This window comes from Onychostoma macrolepis, chromosome 18, assembly GCF_012432095.1.
Source record: "Onychostoma macrolepis isolate SWU-2019 chromosome 18, ASM1243209v1, whole genome shotgun sequence".
In the NCBI taxonomy this organism is placed as follows: Eukaryota; Metazoa; Chordata; class Actinopteri; order Cypriniformes; family Cyprinidae; genus Onychostoma; species Onychostoma macrolepis.
In genome coordinates, this window is record NC_081172.1 from 28,123,915 (window position 1) to 28,143,259 (window position 19,345).

Here is a 19,345-nt window from a genome sequence, read left to right on the forward strand (position 1 = left end):
CATTTTGTTAATGCCAAACCCTGCATAGGAAGCTTACATTGTGATTATGAGAACACTTGCCGTGTGTTTATTAGAGAGACAAGAAACGAAGTGAGAGATGCAGGGCTAGAGAAGCTAGATCAGCCTGCTAATGATGAGTTAAAGCCCAGGGATTTGACAGACAGGGTGGGGGAAGCTCAGATGGAGAGACTGCAGAGCCTTCCTCTCAAGACCAGAGAAATGGCACAGCTTTTAAAGGGGCATTCACACTAGATTTTAAGCATGCACAGTTATACTGGACACCAATGTCAATTTTTATTTTCAATCGGATGTTCTTTGTTTATTGGAATTCACATTTAGTTATTGTATTTATTAATTCAGTAAATTAATTCATCTTTTGTATTTTAAGAAGCTTATTCAATAGAATAAAATAATAAAATTAAAATATAAATATAAACATTAAAAAAACATTTATAAAGTAGAATAAAATATTTAAAAAGGTAAAAAGGATCTATCTAATCAGAATTGAGAGAAAAAAAAAAAACACTGCAAGACATAAACTCAAATTTCTGACCAAAAAAAAAAAAAACTAATCCAGAATTGTGAAATATAAACTCACAATTATGAATTTACACTTTGTGAGATATAAACTTGCAGTTCGGAACGGGGGAAAAGTCTAAATTGTGAGATATAAACTCATAATTGTAAAAAAAAGGCCAAACTGTGAGGAAAAGGTTGCAATTGTCTTTTTTACTTTTACAGAAATAAGTCTATAGCATTTTGTATTTTTGTAAATAATGATATATTAATGTCAATAATAATACTAAATAATCACCAATGTCATTAATACTCAATGTACATTTCATGACCATATTTATGAATGGCACTTCATATTAAAACCATACGGACACCAGTTTAATCATTACAAAAAATGTTTTGTTTACAACAATTTTTAAAGCAACTTTGCGGTATTTGAGTACTTTGAAGTATGTTTGCTATGTTGACCTTCAACAATGTTCATTCAAAGCTAGCAGTGCTTGTTTTGCCTTGGTAATCAAAGTCTTTGTCATATTACAGTAAATAGCTTGAACTGGATGAAACAATCATAAGAAAAGGAAATATACATATGCGTTTGGGACGACATTAAGGTGAGTAAAAGACAGAATCGTCATTATAGGGTGATTCCTTTAATGACTTCTGTTATCAGTTTGAGAGTGTTGCAGGGCATCACACGTTGCAGTCTAAATGATGACTCAATTTCTCAAAATCCAAGCTAAAATCTCTGGGATTTTCTATTATTTATCATGTTATTATTGGAATGAATGAGCATCCTTGGGGCTTTTTATATTCAGACACAGCATCTGGCTTTACAGAATGTTCGATTGAAACTTTCTGGATGCTGCATTAATCTGTGATTCATGTTTTGATATTGATTGAAACGCCATCGATTATGTTCCCTCTAGACTGTGCTCTCTATAGCTCTGCAAATGAAGGTCTGAAATGTTCTCCATCACAATGGAAAGAAACTTTTTCACTCATTTAAAATTAGCTTTGCCAAATGAATATGTTGTTTAGAGAATATAAAACCATGCAAGAACCATATTTTAAATAAGCTACCTCAGCAATCTTAACACTTGAGGATGTTTTACAGCAATAATTGCAGATGAATGTCATGAAAATACTTAAAAACTGATGCATGGTCAAGTCTTGCACTCCACTTAACCAGGCATAGTCCACCCAAAAATGAAAATATTTACTCATCCTCATGTTGTTCCAAACCTGCATGTATTTATTTTGTGGTCAAGACAATCTACTGAAGATCAAACAAACATCAAAATGGGAAGAAATATGATAATATAACTATTTCAGAGTATTTCAGAAACTGCTGATCTACTGGGATTTTCACACATAAGCATATCTAGGGTTTGCAGAGAATGGTCCGAAAAAGAGAAAATGTCTAGTGAATGGTTATAAACTTATTCAAGCTTATAGAAAGCCGACTCAAAAAACCACTCATACAACCGAGGTACACATCAAACCTTGTAGCAGATGGACTTCAGCAGCAGAAGACAACATCAAGTTCCTGTCAGCTAAGAACAGGAAACTGAAGCTGCAATTCACGCAGGTTCACCAAAATTCGACAATAGAAGACTGTACTAGAAGTTTCCTGGTCTGATGAGTCTCGATTTCTGCTGCGGCATTTGGATAATAGGCAGTGCTTGAAGTGGGCCGGTACGCACCAGTACGCAGTACAGGCACCTCTGTATTTTAGTATTTAGCGCACCTGCTGTTTTTTGTGCATACTGCCACTCCTGACATGTTGCCGGTACTCTGAATAAAAGTGTCAGTGTCTGGGTAATTAGAAAGGACACTATATAAATCATACTACCCAGGTGGGATCACCTCTCATCTCGACCAATCACGTGAACGAATTCAAGCGGAATCTTTCTACCTCAGGTGTGGGGTGCCAGAGCATGTCAGGGGAGGTGTGCAGAGTAGTAGAATTTTAAACTGGTAAACTCCTGGAAAGTCCAAGGATCCAGTAAATGAATTCAGACAGTAAATTCAAAATAGCGCTAATGCAGAGAAAACATGGCTGATTTCATCAGAGATTGCTGAGAGAATAGTGACTTACATCAAGATGTCATTAAATTATTCTTTTCAGCGTGTATTTGGCTTAAAAGCAAGAGAGGTGGTCAGAGGTTTTAGGGATTCTGAATGGATCCATATAGTAGGTTTAGTGGTCTTTTGCGTCTCTCTGTGGTCCTGTTTCGCAGCTTGACTTATTAAATAAAGTACTTATTTTAAATAAATGGGGGGGGGCACTTATTTTTTTCCAATTCAAGCACTGATGACAGAGTCAAAATTTAGCATAAACAACATGAAAGCATGGATCCATCCTGCCTTAACGCCTGTTTTCTTGGCACACTTTGAGCCCCTTAGTACCAACTGAGCATTGTTAAAATGCCACAGCCTACCTGAGCATTGTTGTCCATCCCTTTATGGCCACAGTGTACGCATCTTGTGCTTCTTGCACTAACTTCTAGCTGGATAATGCACCATGTCACAAAGCCTAAATTTCTTGAACATGACAATGATTTCACTATAATGGCCTCCACAGTCACCAGATCTCAGTCTAATAGAGCACCTTTGGAATGTGGTGCAATTGGAGATCTATCCATTCATCCATCTCTATTGCAAATGATTAATCGGTGTCATTGTAAATAAAAATAATCTGATCTTCACAATCTTGCATAACTACATAATAAATTGACCTTGGCGATCCAGTCCAGGCCCCTCTTGCACCCAGACCCCAGCCAAGAGGTCCAGTTTCCTCCTTATCGGCAGCCATGATCTCCTCTCCCCTCCATTTGACTCCTTTGTGGTATATAATGCCACTTTTCATTATCCAATAAATAAATCAAGTGCTGCACAACATTTTTTCTTATTTAAATTTTTTTTCTTATTGAATATCTCATTTCACTTGCAGATGCATCCGATAACAAAGGAAAAAATGGCTTATGAACAGCATGTCATGTTGACCCTAGACCTGTTCATATTCATAAGAGCACATTAAATGTTAAAGGAAGAGAAGCTGTTCTATAGCTTGCAACTGTTTACATTATCACAAAGGTCATGACTTCCTCTCTAAAGTTGGTTGTGTGGTGTTTTTCCCTCTTCAGTTGCTGAGGTCAATACATATTAGCACAGTCCTCAAACACTACAACACGAGCAGAAGAAAGGACAGTGTAAACAGAATGAAAATATGCATTGTAGCAATCAGAAGTTTTAGAACTAATTATTGAGTCAATGCTGGCCAAAAAACTTTGCTGTTAAGTTATTTCAGACTTAAACTGACAATGAGAAGAGGAAATTAGACTCATCATGGCAGTGTGTTTCTATAGATAGCTCCGCTAAACAAGCTGGTGATATGGATGTAATGCTCTGAATTTAAATGATTCACATTATTACCCCTTATGAAATGCATTGAAATGCTCATACACCAATGAGACTGAAAATAAAGGGATAGTTTAACCAAAAATGACAAGTGTGTCATTTACTTAGCCTCATGTCACTCCAAACACATATGACTGTAATGCTTATGTGGAAATCAAATAAAATATGTTTCGCTGCATGTTTGTAATAAAATGAAAGGGACGGATACATACATACATTTATTTTTATTTATTTGACCATGTTTTAAAAGAAAGTACTATTTCGTTATTTTTAAATTTCACATTTGTGCCATTTCTGTGTAATTATTTGTCATAATATCTGAGTGAATATATATACATACATATACAGGTGCTGGTCATATAATTAGAATATCATCAAAAAGTTGATTTATTTCACTAATTCCATTCAAAAAGTGAAACTTGTATATTATATTCATTCATTACACACAGACTGATATATTTCAAATGTTTATTTCTTTTAATTTTGATGATTAGAGCTTACAGCTCATGAAAGTCAAAAATCAGTATCTCAAAATATTAGAATATTACTTAAGACCAATACAAAGAAAGGATTTTTAGAAATCTTGGCCAACTGAAAAGTATGAAAATGAAAAGTATGAGCATGTACAGCACTCAATACTTAGTTGGGGCTCCTTTTGCCTGAATTACTGCAGCAATGCGGCGTGGCATGGAGTCGATCAGTCTGTGGCACTGCTCAGGTGTTATGAGAGCCCAGGTTGCTCTGATAGTGGCCTTCAGCTCTTCTGCATTGTTGGGTCTGGTGTCTCTCATCTTCCTCTTGACAATACAATACGGTTCAGGTCAGGCGAGTTTGCTGGCCAATCAAGCACAGTAACACGATGGTCATTGAACCAGCTTTTGGTATCTTTGGCAGTGTGGGCAGGTGCCAAGTCCTGCTGGAAAATGAAATCAGCATCTCCATAAAGCTTGTTAACAGAAGGAAGCATGAAGTGCTCTAAAATGTCCTGGTAGATGGCTGCGTTGACTGTGAACTTCAGAAAACACAGTGGACCAACACCAGCAGATGACATGGCAGCCCAAATCATCACTGACTGTGGAAACTTCACACTGGACTTCAAGCAACATGGACTCTGTGCCTCTCCACTCTTCCTTCAGACTCTGGGACCTTGATTTCCAAATGAAATGTAAAATTTACTTTCATCTGAAAAGAGGACTTTGGACCACTGAGCAACAGTCCAGTTCTTTTTCTCCACAGCCCAGGTAAGACGCTTCTGACGTTGTCTCTGGTTCAGAAGTGGCTTGGTAGCCCTTTTCCTGAAGACGTCTAAGCATGGTGACTCTTGATGCACTGACTCCAGCTTCAGTTCACTCCTTGTGAAGCTCTCCCAAGTGTTTGAATTGGCTTTGCTTGACTGTATTCTCAAGCTTGCGGTCATCCCTGTTGCTTGTGCACCTTTTCCTACCCAAATTCTTCCTTCCAGTCAACTTTGCATTTAATATGCTTTGATACAGCACTCTGTAAACAGCCACACCTTTCAGTAATGACCCTCTGTGACTTACCCTCTTTGTGGAGGGCGTCAATGTTCGTCTTCTGGATCATTGCCATGTCAGCAGTCTTCCCCATTATTGTGGTTTCAAAGAACAAGAGATACCCAGAATTTATACTGTAGGGATGGTCATTTATTCAAACTCAAATGTAAATATTATAATATTTTGAGATACTGATTTTTGACTTTCATGAGCTGTAAGCTCTAATCATCAAAATTAAAAAGAAATAAACATTTGAAATATATCAGTCTGTGTGTAATGAATGAATATAATATACAAGTTTCACTTTTGAATGGAATTAGTGAAATAAATCAACTTTGATGATATTCTAATTATATGACCAGCACCTGTATGTATGTATGTATGTATGTATGTATGTATGTATGTATGTATGTATGTATGTATGTATGTATGTATGTATGTATGTATATATATATATATATATATATTTTTTTTTTTTTTTTTTTTTTTTCAAAGTAAAAAGTAATAGACTTTATATTGCCCCCCCAGTGTGCTTTATATTCCGTGCCATACAATAGCTTTGTGATTGTAATGTATGCTGTTTTTAACTGCAAATTGTCCTGTCTGCAGAGTAAAATCTTTATGAGCACAATCATTTTTTTTTTTTTTTTTTTTTTTAAGTAATCAGTGGGTTTCATGGGTTAGGATTATAAAGTTTTAGTGGCTACTGAATGGTCACCATGTTCCTATAGGTCTAGAAAACAACATGGGGAAATCATATCATTCATGCTAATTATGGGTTACTTTGACAGCCACTATTTATATTTTGGCATTTTAATAGTGGCCTCCATATTTTCCTCATTTTATCGTTAATTCATGGGGACAATACATAAGTAACTGCATGTGGGTTGGGTTGTGCCATTTTGATGTCCGACATCTGAATTTGACATACAGGAGGCATTATGGCAAACAACAGGCACTTTCTGTAGACTCCAACATGTCTGGGTTCACAAGGGAGAAAGCATGCCAAGAAACTCAAGCGCAGAGCTAAATAGACACTGACCACTCACTGTTGCATGCAGGAGAAACACTAAGTGCTCAGCACGTCCCCTGCGTCCTTCCGGAACGGTTTGTGGAATCTGTGTTATGCCTCGGCTGCCATCATGCTTCTCAACACAAGAGCCATTTGCCACTTAATTGCACATTTACAGGCTTCATGCTCACATTGGCTCAGGGTCCTTTGTGTTTTGCTCGCAGCTCAGCTTGCAGATGGCAAAAGTCACTCGGCAGTCACAATTGTCACCTTTTTATCCTCCTTGTCGGTTTAATGCAGCTTCCCGTTCAGGTTTTTTCGGATATAGGTTGTTATTCGAGGCGTACTGCCATATGAGCACGTTCTCAGGCTTTGTTGTCTGAGAGTGCAGTATCACATCACCTGCTATCTCATGTCTGTCATGCATGTGGCTGACAGCTTTAACTTTTCAATCCATTTAGGTTCATGCATGCAGATTAATCTTACAACCTCATACATCCAATAACACATCCAGAGGCATCAAGCTGAAAAATAATTTATGCACAAGAGCACCTAAGAGTGTACTAACTTATGCTATTTATGAATGGTGAAGCCTTTGATGTTATTGCATTAAAATTTAACAACAACAACCACATTAATAATAATAATAATAATAGATGATTTACAGGTCAGTATCAAAACATTTTGAAAGATGAAAGCATAAAAACAAAACGATAAAGACATTAATAAATGAAAAGCACAAAATTAAAAAGAAATTGGGGATAAGAAAAAAAAAAATCAGTGATTGAAGACACCTTTATTGAAATATTTTAAATTTACTTATAATTTTATAATAAATAATTTATATACTAATTTAAATACTGCACTGCATTTCAGTGAATTTACCTTGTGTTTAGTTGTTGTTGATGAATAAAGCAGCAAGTTGTGTTTTTATTTTATTTTTTTCCTCTGAAATTATGTTTGGTTTCCTGTGGCCTGTAGCACAAAGAGAGATAAACAAACTCAGAGTTGCAGAGTAAGTTTTGGGTTGACAGAACCCGATAAAGCCATACTGGTTTAGATCAGGATCAGCAGGCTCACAAAGCTCGATATAAACATTCTCTGACAACTCAGAGTTTGTCATTAACTCTGGAGCGGGTGCACCTGAACGTGTCACACATGCAGCAAACATCCAATCACAGGGAACGTGGAGAGCGTCAGCAAAGCGTCAGCTCGATTCACTTCTCGCGAGAGTCAGCGCATTAGTAAAAATTTAAATGCATTTACAAGGCTGCAGCAAAAGTTTGAGAAGGCAGCAGAAAGAAAATATGCAAAGGAATCAACTAAATGTAATTATTTATATACAGTTCCACACAGCGCTCAAAAAGAAAACATAAGTTTAGTCATTTTAAAAGTTGGATATATTAAAGCTTATCTATATGCATTTAATTCAAATGTGAAGCTTAAAATTAATTGTCACTTCATATAATAATTAAATTAATATATTATATGAATTATAAAACAATTACAATTAATAAAATATAAATAGAGTTAATAAGTAGCTGCAAAAGTCGGGCAATTTTGTCTCTAAAATTCTTTGACTTTAAACTGCTTTAATTTAGAGCGAGATACGAGAGGGTGGCTTCATTGCATCAGATATATGTCACTTTGCTCACAGCTGATTGGTCCAGTTTGGGTTTGCGATCTCTAACCAAGAATAAAACCTGCTCTGGAGCGGGGTTGCCATGTAGTGTAAGTTACCATGGTGATGAAACTAGCTCAAAACCACCTTCTTGAGCCTGAAAACTCAGTTTGCTCAAACTAAACATGAACTTACCTGGGTAAAAACCCAAACCGGCTTTTTGCTACAGGCCACAGAACTGTCTATGAAAATCTAAAAGCTTTTCAGTTGGTAAAAGTATCCAGATTTGGGGGTCATTGTGTCTCTTATAGTTTATATTAAAGTCAAAAATCTGCATAAGACCACCTCAAACTACTATTAAAATATGTTAAGATAATCAGAAATATATGAAGATGCTTTAAAATACAGTAAAATAATAAGAAAGAACCCAATGCAAATTGTTGTAATGTGGCCACTCCTCTCTGATGCTCCGAGTTCTCTACAGCTGCAACATGCTCATCTTTGCATAAAGCTAGTATTATTTTAATTGCTATTTTAAGTGCATGACTGATGCTAAATGCAAGGGCCAGCGTTATAGTATCAAGTGTTATGACAACAGCACTAATGTGTATATTGTCTCTAGAGTATTCAGAAAACAACTCACCTTGGTGTTGCGCTGAATGCAGTGTGACCTGTCACTGTGGACAGATAAATATTTTACTTCTAATAAATCATTCCATTTGTTCTGCTATCTCCAAGAGCCTGAATGAGACGCCACCATCCATACAGAGGGCAGCAAGTATCTGTTAACGTCTCTTATTTTCTGTAAACATCAAAACGGCTTGACATGCTCGAATGCTCATCAAAACAAGGTGTTTGCAGACATCTCGCTGTTGTGTTTGTTGTTCTGTCATTAGTGGCAGTGAGAATCAATGTTCAACAAGGTTAGATCAAGTTTGTCTGGTATATACAAGTTAGTTGATAACTCCACTAAATACAACATAAATAAGACCCTTTTCTCATGCCAGAGGAGCAGCATTATTCATCTGACCTTCCCACGCTGAACTTTGTTTGGTTATATAATTCATGTTGAAGCACAGCAGAGTCTAGTAAATGTCTGTATGATCGGTGTTCTGTTATATATCATCTTCAATCATTCCCATTTGACCCATGAATTTAATGAGCAGGACTGAGGATTAGACAGGATGTCCTGTGGATATTTGGGAACACTTTTAAGTGAAATTATGTTTTAATGTCATTATCTCTGCACATAAGATTAACATATAATAGGTTTAGTACTGCAAAGATTTTTAGTTGAAATCATTGTCCTCAGTGACTCATAAGATAATAATGTATAGATAATAATGTTTGGTTTCTTGCACAGACCAATTGTTTTACTTCACCTCAATATATCTTCAATATATCTCCAGGAGGTATTCATTTTCTGTTGCCTATATATTCTTTCTTTCACAGTGACATTGGCTTGCATTTTATGAATCACCAAGGACCACCGTTTCAGCTAAAAATCTTCTTTACTGTTCTACTGAAGGAATAAATAATCTAAATCTTGGATGGCATGAGTAAATAAATAGCAAGTCTCATTTTGGGGTGATTTTTGGGTGACCGATCCTTTTAAGGCATGTTATAAAAAAATAATAATAAACTAAATAAATAAAATTAAATCTCTGCAGAGCTGTAGGTGCTACAACAAAAGGTTTGGCAATCTTTATCGCATTTTAATCTTATCATTAGTCTGTCTGGTGCTTAGAAATAATAGTATCTCTAAAGCTTTCTTCTTTTCAACTCTCTGTGAATGAGTGAGCAGGCCACACTTTTGAACAGAATAGGTGTAGCTGATGTGAGAATGTGGCAATCATGTGTTCTTTTGTCTGATGCGAGTCAGTTACATAAGCACAAAGTCATATTTTATTTTAGTGTCAATAACTGGTGTTTTTGGACTGGAGAGATTTGAGTTCTGAAAGTTAAAGTATGTTTTCGTACTACAGTGAGCTCTTTTATCTCAAAAGATCAATGAAAATTTCATTTCGCATGATATGACCCCTTTTAAAAGGACCATAGACAGTCTTAAATTAATTCACTAGCTTGAATTAAATCTCTAATATTCTTCTATACACTTCAAATATCTTTGTTTTTGAAAAACATTAATCAGCTTGGAATATGTTTACAGACAGATCAGAAGAATAACATCAAAAATTGAAATTCCTCATAAATATTATTTCCGTATCATGCCCAAAATAGTGGTCTCAAATTTGAATGTGTATTAGAAAGGGAATAGATCGCTTCTCAATTGCTTTTTATCCTCCCAGCTGGAATACTTGTGATCTCTCTACATTATGTTGTACTATATTATTTAATATTGAATATATTATATTCCCTGATGGGGAACAAGGCCTGTGAGCAAGGCCTGTGACTATAAAGGAGCTACTTACACATGAAATTATGTTGTGAGTCTTCAGGAATAGAATTCATTTCCCAAAGCACAGATTCTATCTCACTTATCAGACTTCCAATCAAATATCCCTCCACATGAACAGAAGGCACTGGGAGCTCCTGACAGACTCCTCCTGCAATACCAATCCTGATGCAAACATTCGCGGTAACACTGTTATCTTCAGTGCATCTCATAACAAATATTTGTCATTTTACAGGCCAATAATATCTCACAGAAACAAGGCAATATGCCTTGCAAATATATTTTCACACACTGCATGGTCTGAATAAAAGCAATCATAAAGGGGTCACATCTTGAGAAATCAAATGTTCCTTGATCTTTGGAGGTAAAATATGTTGGTGTACTTTGAAAACATTCTGTAACTTTGTAAAAAGTTCACATATTAAAAGGCAAAGTCAACCCAAATATGAAAATGTTTCATCATTTACTTTATTTTGAGAATGTTGTTAACCAGACAGTTTCAATTCCCATAGACTTACACTGTATTTATTTATTTGTTTGTTTTTTGTCTTTATAATGGAAATCAATGAGAGACAAAACTGTTTGGTTATCAACATTCTTCAAAATATCCCATTTTGTGTTCCACAGGTTTGTAAAAACATGGGAGAGCTCAAATGGATAACTTTTTGACATTATTGACTACAATTGGTTCATTTGAGAAAAAAATAAAATATATATATATACACACTATATTGCCAAAAGTATTGGGTCACCCCCTTCTAATGACCAGGTTTGACTACTTCAGTAATTTCCATGAGTACAAATCTTAATGTTTAAGCATATAATGCTATTCTAGGGAATTGTGTGCTTCTAATTTTAAAGCAACAGTTTGGACAGGACCTTTTTCTATTCTAACATGACAATGCCTCTGTGTACAAGGCAAGGTTCAAAAAGAAATGATTGAGTCAGTGTGTAAGAACTTGACTGGTCTGCAGAAAGCCAAGTCCTGATCCAAGCTGAACACCTCTGGTGTGACTTTAAATGCAGATCTTGAGCCGAAAACTCTTTACCAAACACCAATGACTTGTCATTTTAGACACTTCAAAACTGTTGCAACAGAGTATATATATATATACACACTATATTGCCAAAAGTATTGGGTCACCCCTTCTAATGACCAGGTTTGACTACTTCAGTAATTTCCATGAGTACAAATCTTAATGTTTAAGCATATAATGCTATTCTAGGAATTGTGTGCTTCTAATTTTAAAGCAACAGTTTGGACAGGACCTTTTCTATTCTAACATGACAATGCCTCTGTGTACAAGGCAAGGTTCAAAAAGAAATGATTGAGTCAGTGTGTAAGAACTTGACTGGTCTGCAGAAAGCCAAGTCCTGATCCAAGCTGAACACCTCTGGTGTGACTTTAAATGCAGATCTTGAGCCGAAAACTCTTTACCAAACACCAATGACTTGTCATTTTAGACACTTCCAAAACTGTTGCAACAGAGTATACATATGTTTTAGATTTTTCTTCTTCAAAAAAACGTTTAGTGAATTTTTGTTATTTTATCTTTTTTTGATTGAAATTATTTATTTATTGCCATGACGTGACTTTTCCAAAAATAAACCCGTCTTGGTTACATATGTAACCCTCGTTCCCTGAACGCGGTGGGCTCGCCACAAGACTAGTCACTGTTGTCGTAGCACTACCCACTCAGTGAGATTGGATAAAGTAAATGAAGTTCGCATTTTAGGAGTAGCTCTAGATTCACAACTTAAATTTGACAAACATTTCAAAAATAGTTCAAATTAATTTAAATTATTTTAAACTCATTAGACTGATATTACGACTGAGGCAACTCATATGTTTCTGCATACAATGATTTTGTCCCGTATCTTTGAGTTTGGTCTCAAACTAGTAATTAGAAAAATTGAGATGCTGTATAATCAGGCTTTAAAAATAATGGATAAAAAAACAAGTCAATGGCATCATTGTCATATTTTAAAGAAATGGGATATACTTAATTTTACGAATTAAAAAAAAAAAACATCATATGTGAAATTGATTTTTAAATGTTTGCATAATAAGGCATCTTCTGTTTTATGTAATTTAGTAAAGAGATACGGTGACAGGCCGAACCACTAGGAGTACAGAGGTTGGAAACTGTAGGACTGTGGCAAAGAGCTTTCTCTGTAAAGGGATCCCATCTTTGGAATATGTTGCCAAATGAATTTAAAGTGATACATGATATAAAATATTTTACATTGAAGGTTAAGCATTGGCTCAAAATAAACCAGACTTGTACGCATATTTACATTTTTATATGGTTCCGTAGTAGTTATTTATTAGGATTGGAAGAGTCTATAAAACAAAATCTTGTGTTTTGTTTTGCTCCCCATGTGCCTCCCTTGCCCTAGTTTCTCCCTCTATGTCCTTATTTGGTTTTTCCTGTTCTCGTTTGGTCCTAATTAGTTATAATTTAATTTAATTAATTGTTTTGTATTCTGTTTGTAATGGGTGAGGTTTTTATATATGAAGAGTTTGTTACATTATTTTATTGTATTTATTAATTTATTTTTGTTTGGTACAGATAGTTATTTTATTATAATTATTTTGGTTATTTATACATGTAATGATTTTTTTTTTTTGAAAAGCCTTTCTAGGGACATGAGATGCAAATTAGCACCTGCTATAATCTCTATGTGCAGTGCATTTTTTCCAGTCTTTGACTGGAATCGTGTTTATTGTACTGTTTCTAAATAAACTAAAATAAATAAATAATTTTGGGAAAACGTACCCGTTACACTTGGAGCTGGAACCTTGCAGAAGCCGCATCCTTCCCAAAGGAGGTTTCGGAAGCACTTACACATATGAACAACCGTTTAGGTGCATATGGAAAATTAGAGGTGTATTATACTTTTGGCAAGTGGCAGAAATCCTGCCGGGGAAACACGGGCTCTTACACTATACTGTGGACTTCACACATATGGGATCCACTTAGGTCTCTACATATGGATCCCAGCCCTCTACCGGCTATCATGGATTTATCGAGTGAGGGCCTGGCGTCGGATGTTCCACCCTGTCTGGCTGCCGAGGGGACGGAGCTCGACAGGGTCTACAGTACAGACTCTCTGGAGCAGTTTTAGCAAGCCAACACTAAAGCCTCTCAGTGCTTCTACCCATTTGAGGTGAGAACACAGGAGGATACCGGCTCCACACGAAGGCTATAGAATCTAGTGAACGTGTTGGGGGTCGCCCAGCCCGCAGCTCTACAAATATCTGCCAGCGAGGCGCCACGAGCTAACGCCCAGGAGGATGCAACACTTCTAGTAGAGTGAGCTCACAACCTGACGTTACAAAGGTGGTTACATTTTTTATAAAAAATGTTTAAGTAGGCTATTAGAGTTGTTTTAAAGCTAAAAGGCTAAACTATTCTATATTTTACTCAAATTGAAAGAATAAAGAGTTTAATTTCTATTAAGGTTTATAGGGTTTTTAAGATGTAGCCTAATTAGCGATTTGAATAATTAATTACTTATTGAGTAACTAAGTTACTTTTCAGTAGGGATGTGCCTGAACCCGAATACCTTATTCGGAAAGGCACGGATAATGGCTTCAAAGCAAATAACGGATTTATCCGAATAACAGAAAAAATATTCGGCAGACACAATCACAGGTTTGCTGGAACAGCACTACATTAGTGAGGTCTGCGGTTGTTACGATTTGTGCAATAATAATGGCTAGATCTGCTTTGATAGCGTTTGACACAGTTTCGTACAGATAATATCATGGTGATAACTGCGTTTCTCTAACGAATGTGGTCTCCTCAGCAATAAACTAAACACGCCCTTTTTTTTTTTTTTTTTTGATTGCTGCCTGTCATTGCCTGTGAAGCAGTGTTGCCAGATATTGCTACAAAAAAAAAACAAACAACCAATCTCCTGACAAATGCACCAAAATAAGTTTAAATCTTGTATTTTGCAAATAGAATACAGAATCGTTAACCTCAACTGTTATCTTGCCACTTTATTAATGCCCTAATTACTTTATTAACGCTGTTACATTAAGATTAAAACAAGTCCAGCGACGCTTATAATAACTAGATCTGGCAACAAGGCGGAGCGGTGTGGAGGCTGCACTTGCGCCGAGCTCCTTCACTCCTGCGAGTCAGCCATATGAATTTATTCAGCGACATGATTTTAAATAGTTTTTCACATGTTTTCAAATTTTATTTTTGAACATGAAACATTTACGGAGGTAAAAAAAAAAATTTTACATTTTTATTTTCTCTTATTTTTATTCGTCTTGTAGGGATACAATAGGAACAAGTGTCGCAGAGGGGAAAAAAAGTACAAAAATGGCCTATTATAATTTTATAGCGCCTATAACAGTCCAGTGTATTCTGTACTGGTGCTTGAATAAAGCGCAGATATGCTGTTCTGAAAAGACGTTGGGAACGGGATATTGTTAGACCGCCCGCTCCCGTTTAAATTGCACCAGAGTTACCGACCGCAACCGCGTTTTATTCGGGAATTGAATCTGCTTCGCAAGAAATCTGGTTGGGTCCCGCGGTTTCCGCGGGACAGCCGCGGGAATGCAGGCCTCTAATATATGGGTATAATTATAATTATTATTTTGCATCCTCCATAGTATTTTAGGTTTCCTCTGAAACAGAGTACTTCTCTTTAGATATTCAACCGCATTAAGCCCACTGATTTGCCACTTAACATCATACTGAGCAAAACCCAACACATCTGTAGGTCTACAATATTAGCCAAATATCAGTTCACACACAGGCTTATCGCCATGTTAGTTGTAGTGGGTGACAAGCTACGGTATTACGCTTGTTAACCTTATAATCGCTCATAGAAAAAACATCTGATATCATAATTTTTTTGTCATGACTAATTTATTAATGATCCAGTATCATCTGTATTAAAGAGAAAGAATCATTTCACCCGATGTTTAGAGAATAAAATAGCCTTGACAGCCTAAGTTACTTACACATAACTAACTGTTACTGAGGAACTTGCTCTCTCCCACCGGAGTGACTGGACTCTTGTGTTTGTATCGGTAAAAGAGGAAAGCAGGCCGTGGACCAAACCACTGTGAGGCAAGGGAGGGGGGAATCAAAACATTTCTGAACTTAAAATAACTGTGTGAGTAGTAAAACAAAAATAAATGCAAAAAAACGTTTTAAGTATATGTCCATTATATTATTTTCATTACACAGATGCATGTAATGATATTTTTAGGGGGGACAACCCTCAGATAGGTAACCCAGATAACCCTTTAATAACGTTCTGAATACTTTTGAAAATAATAGACTGTTGTTAATGCTGACTGGAAATTTTACTGGAATGCAGTTTAAATTTAACAAATATCTAATTTTATTTCAGCTAATTAATAGACCATAATTATAAATACTATAGTGTTTCGATAGAGGAATTTATCATTCACGTAGTTTCATTTGTATCTCGACAAAATTATCTCATGGCCACAACATATGACATTCCCACGAGTTAATATGAACATGAACAAGTGAACCCGAACATGTCACCTCCTGGTCACTGTAATTTACACCTCCATAAAACACACTTCTCATATACAAGGGGGTATATTCCAGAAAGCAGGGTCCTGTTTCATAAAACAAGTTTACCAAATAAGCCAGGCTTATTTGAAAAGTACAGAATTTTACATCAATGAATAAATAAAAATTACAATGCAATTTTCTGAAGAAAAAATAAAAATACTGAAAACAGTGCAGAAGTGAATAGCGTCGTGGGCCGTTACACCTCGGGTGTGCATTATTTTTCTAATAATCCAACGGCCCGTCGTCAATTATTCCTTACTTGTTTTTCTGATCAGCTGCTATAGAAGACAAACTGTTTATTCAAATACAAAGTGTTTATTCAATTTGTGAGTGAGTGAGTGAGATTATGACTGGTGCTGTTTGTTGTAAGTGTTTGTTGCCTTTTTGGACTCCTTTATCATTTGTGGTGTTGGCTCCCATTTGAAACAGTTCGGCTCAAGCCCAGCCATTTTCAGGGTCATGATTGAGGACAATGTCCCGTCCAGAGACAAGCTGTTTCGTGTTGAGGTTTTGTTCAAACCAACCATCGAAAATACCCTCTCAGCATCAGAATGTGGAAGCACTAAAACCAAGGCTGCGATCTTTGATAGCCTCCCAAATTGGTTCAAGCCAGTCACCTTTGAAAAAAGGAACCAGGGCAGGGCCTCTATTTCTCAAATGTTTTCCCTTCATCGTAATTACTAATGAGCAAGTCATGTTGTGTGCAAAATATTTCTTACCTTGTTCTTTGTTGTGGACATTCTTCCCCAAAACTCCTCAACATCAAAGAATGTCCATGAGTTGGTACTCCATAAACTCCTCACTTACTTGGTCTTGTTCCTTTGGGTCATGAAAAGGAAGGAGTTCCTGAAATCTTAAAAAGAGCACGTGTGTACAAGACTGATTAGAATACAGTGAAAGACAGATTTATTTTGTGATCATGACCATTAAACTTAAAATATATAATCAGTATGTGAAAATCCTTGCCTGTCTACAAAGTATTGGGCATCTTCAACCCCACACTCAGCTCTCAGCTGCACATCAATAAATCTGGCATGCTTCAGGAGAGCATCTTTCAAAGGGAGTTTATCCATGGCATACTCCACAGCTCTGACCAAAAATGCCAGTGCTGCCTGCTGGAATTGTTGAGCCTTCTGTGATGTGACCTCTCCAGCCTCAAGGAGCCTGTTGAGCGTAGCTCTGGTGGTGAAACCCACATTGAGTTTTTCTCCTGTCTCTCCTTTCTCCTGCACTGTCTCTTCCTCTTCCACCTGCACCATCTCCTCCTCTGTCTCATCCTCTAATGTGCCTACCATTTTTGCCACCTTCTCCAGGCCAGAATCCTGTAACCTGCCCTTTTTGGGGGGGCTTTCCTCTCAGGGTGAATGAAAGGATGCTTAGTTGCCTTTTACCTGACATCTTTGAAAGACAGATGCAATGATTAATGCATCCATGGCCAGGATATAATTATAAAATATGACATGATTTTAAAAGTGACCTATAACTATGCAATACACTTTAATTTAGTGCTAATAAAATTAAGCCTATTGAAGAGAGATATATTTATAATGTGACAACGAAAATATGACAAGGCCTAGACTACTTGTTCTGAGCAGATGTTGTCAGTGAACAGGCTGTAACACTGTTGGCTAAGTAACAGACACTCATGAAAAACTGATGCTAATTTATCTGGGAAACATTCTCTAACAGCAGTCAAGTTGTCAATTGTTTGTGTCAAACAAGTTGTGAATTTGTTGTAGCAATAAAACAGGAGATCATGACTTACTCTGTGCTCAAAGTGATGAGCGCCAGTGGTTTCCTCTGTGGGTGAACGAGGAAGATGGTGAACAATTCCAGAATATGCTTTTTTTCATTGGTTTTTGCGTTAAATCTTACCCGGATACAATAGTGCAATTTTCTGATTGGCTATTGTGTAGCCCATTTCTTTTTTTGATTGGCGGATAAGTGGCAGGCTCGATTAAGAACTCGACGCGCTTGATTCCTGCCGGGTTCCATAGTGAGAGCGGCGCGACGGCATATTAAAATATATTATAAATAGTTTTTCTGCGTGAGAAATACAATGTGTGGCGGGAGTGAGTGACAAAAGACCGAAATGAGTGACTGTCACGCTCAATGCGTGACACTTGAGAGCCCTGTTAGTGTGTGTGCAAACTGTTATGCATGTGCGGTCTGTGAGGGAGAGAGAGCGGGAGAGATAAAGGTGCGTTCACGCCCTATCGTAATAACCGTAATTACGAGATACCAACTTGTAAAAAGCGTTCACGTCCTCGCAGAACTCGTAATTACAACTTGTGAACTGGGAGCTTTCTGAAAGCTACGGCTTGTACCACGTGACCGCTACACCTAACGTGGAACCAGAGAAAAATGCCGGCGCTTTCAAAGAAAGCTATATTACTGCTCTTAAAAAAAAAAAAAAAGGAAAAGAGATGTATATAGATACTATATTGTACTATAAGAAAAAAAAACATACCGTGTTTGTACTGTTATTTTGTTGTTCTCAACATTCTTTCGCGGGCTCGTTTTGTTGACTGTCGCTATAGAAACAGATAATCCCCAGTTGGAGGACGTGAACAGCCCCGAGTTGAACGTCAGGTGTTGCCATCTCGGAATTACGGTAATTACGATATGGCGTGAACGCAGCATTTGAGTATGTGCTTTCCGTATAATAAAGCGTAATTTTGTGGCAAAAATATGGACATGATCTGTCGTTTTTATCCTTTTGTTTACAATATTTATTTGTTTGGCCAGTGTCGTTGTGGGTCTTGGTTATTTTGCTGTTGTAAAACCTTTGAAATAACAAATCATTTGGCGAAGTGATATGGTCATATAATGCAGTCAAGAGCTGCCTGGAACTACTTTCGCCGTGCGGTTCCCTATGGTGGCCGGGAAGTGCAAAACATCATTACAAAGTGTGAAACACTTACGAAGCTCGAGACAAATTTACATTTTGGAAAACATTTTTACCCATCATAAAAACACAATTACATGGGGAAAACACTTTTACCAAGGACGAAACAAATTTACATTTTAGAAGACAAATTAACAAGACGCAAAACACATTTACCAGTCCCGAAACAATTTTTTTGTTTGTTTTTTCTCATTTCAGATATGATGAAATCCTTGTGGGAATTTCAGAAAATATATATTAGAAAATAAAGATGTCAAGCTTGAACAAATTTATAAACACCTAGCTTATTACAATTAATGTATCATACTGAACAACAGCCTAATCAACCAAAGTGGCATAACCATATTAAACAACATTTTAAATATTGC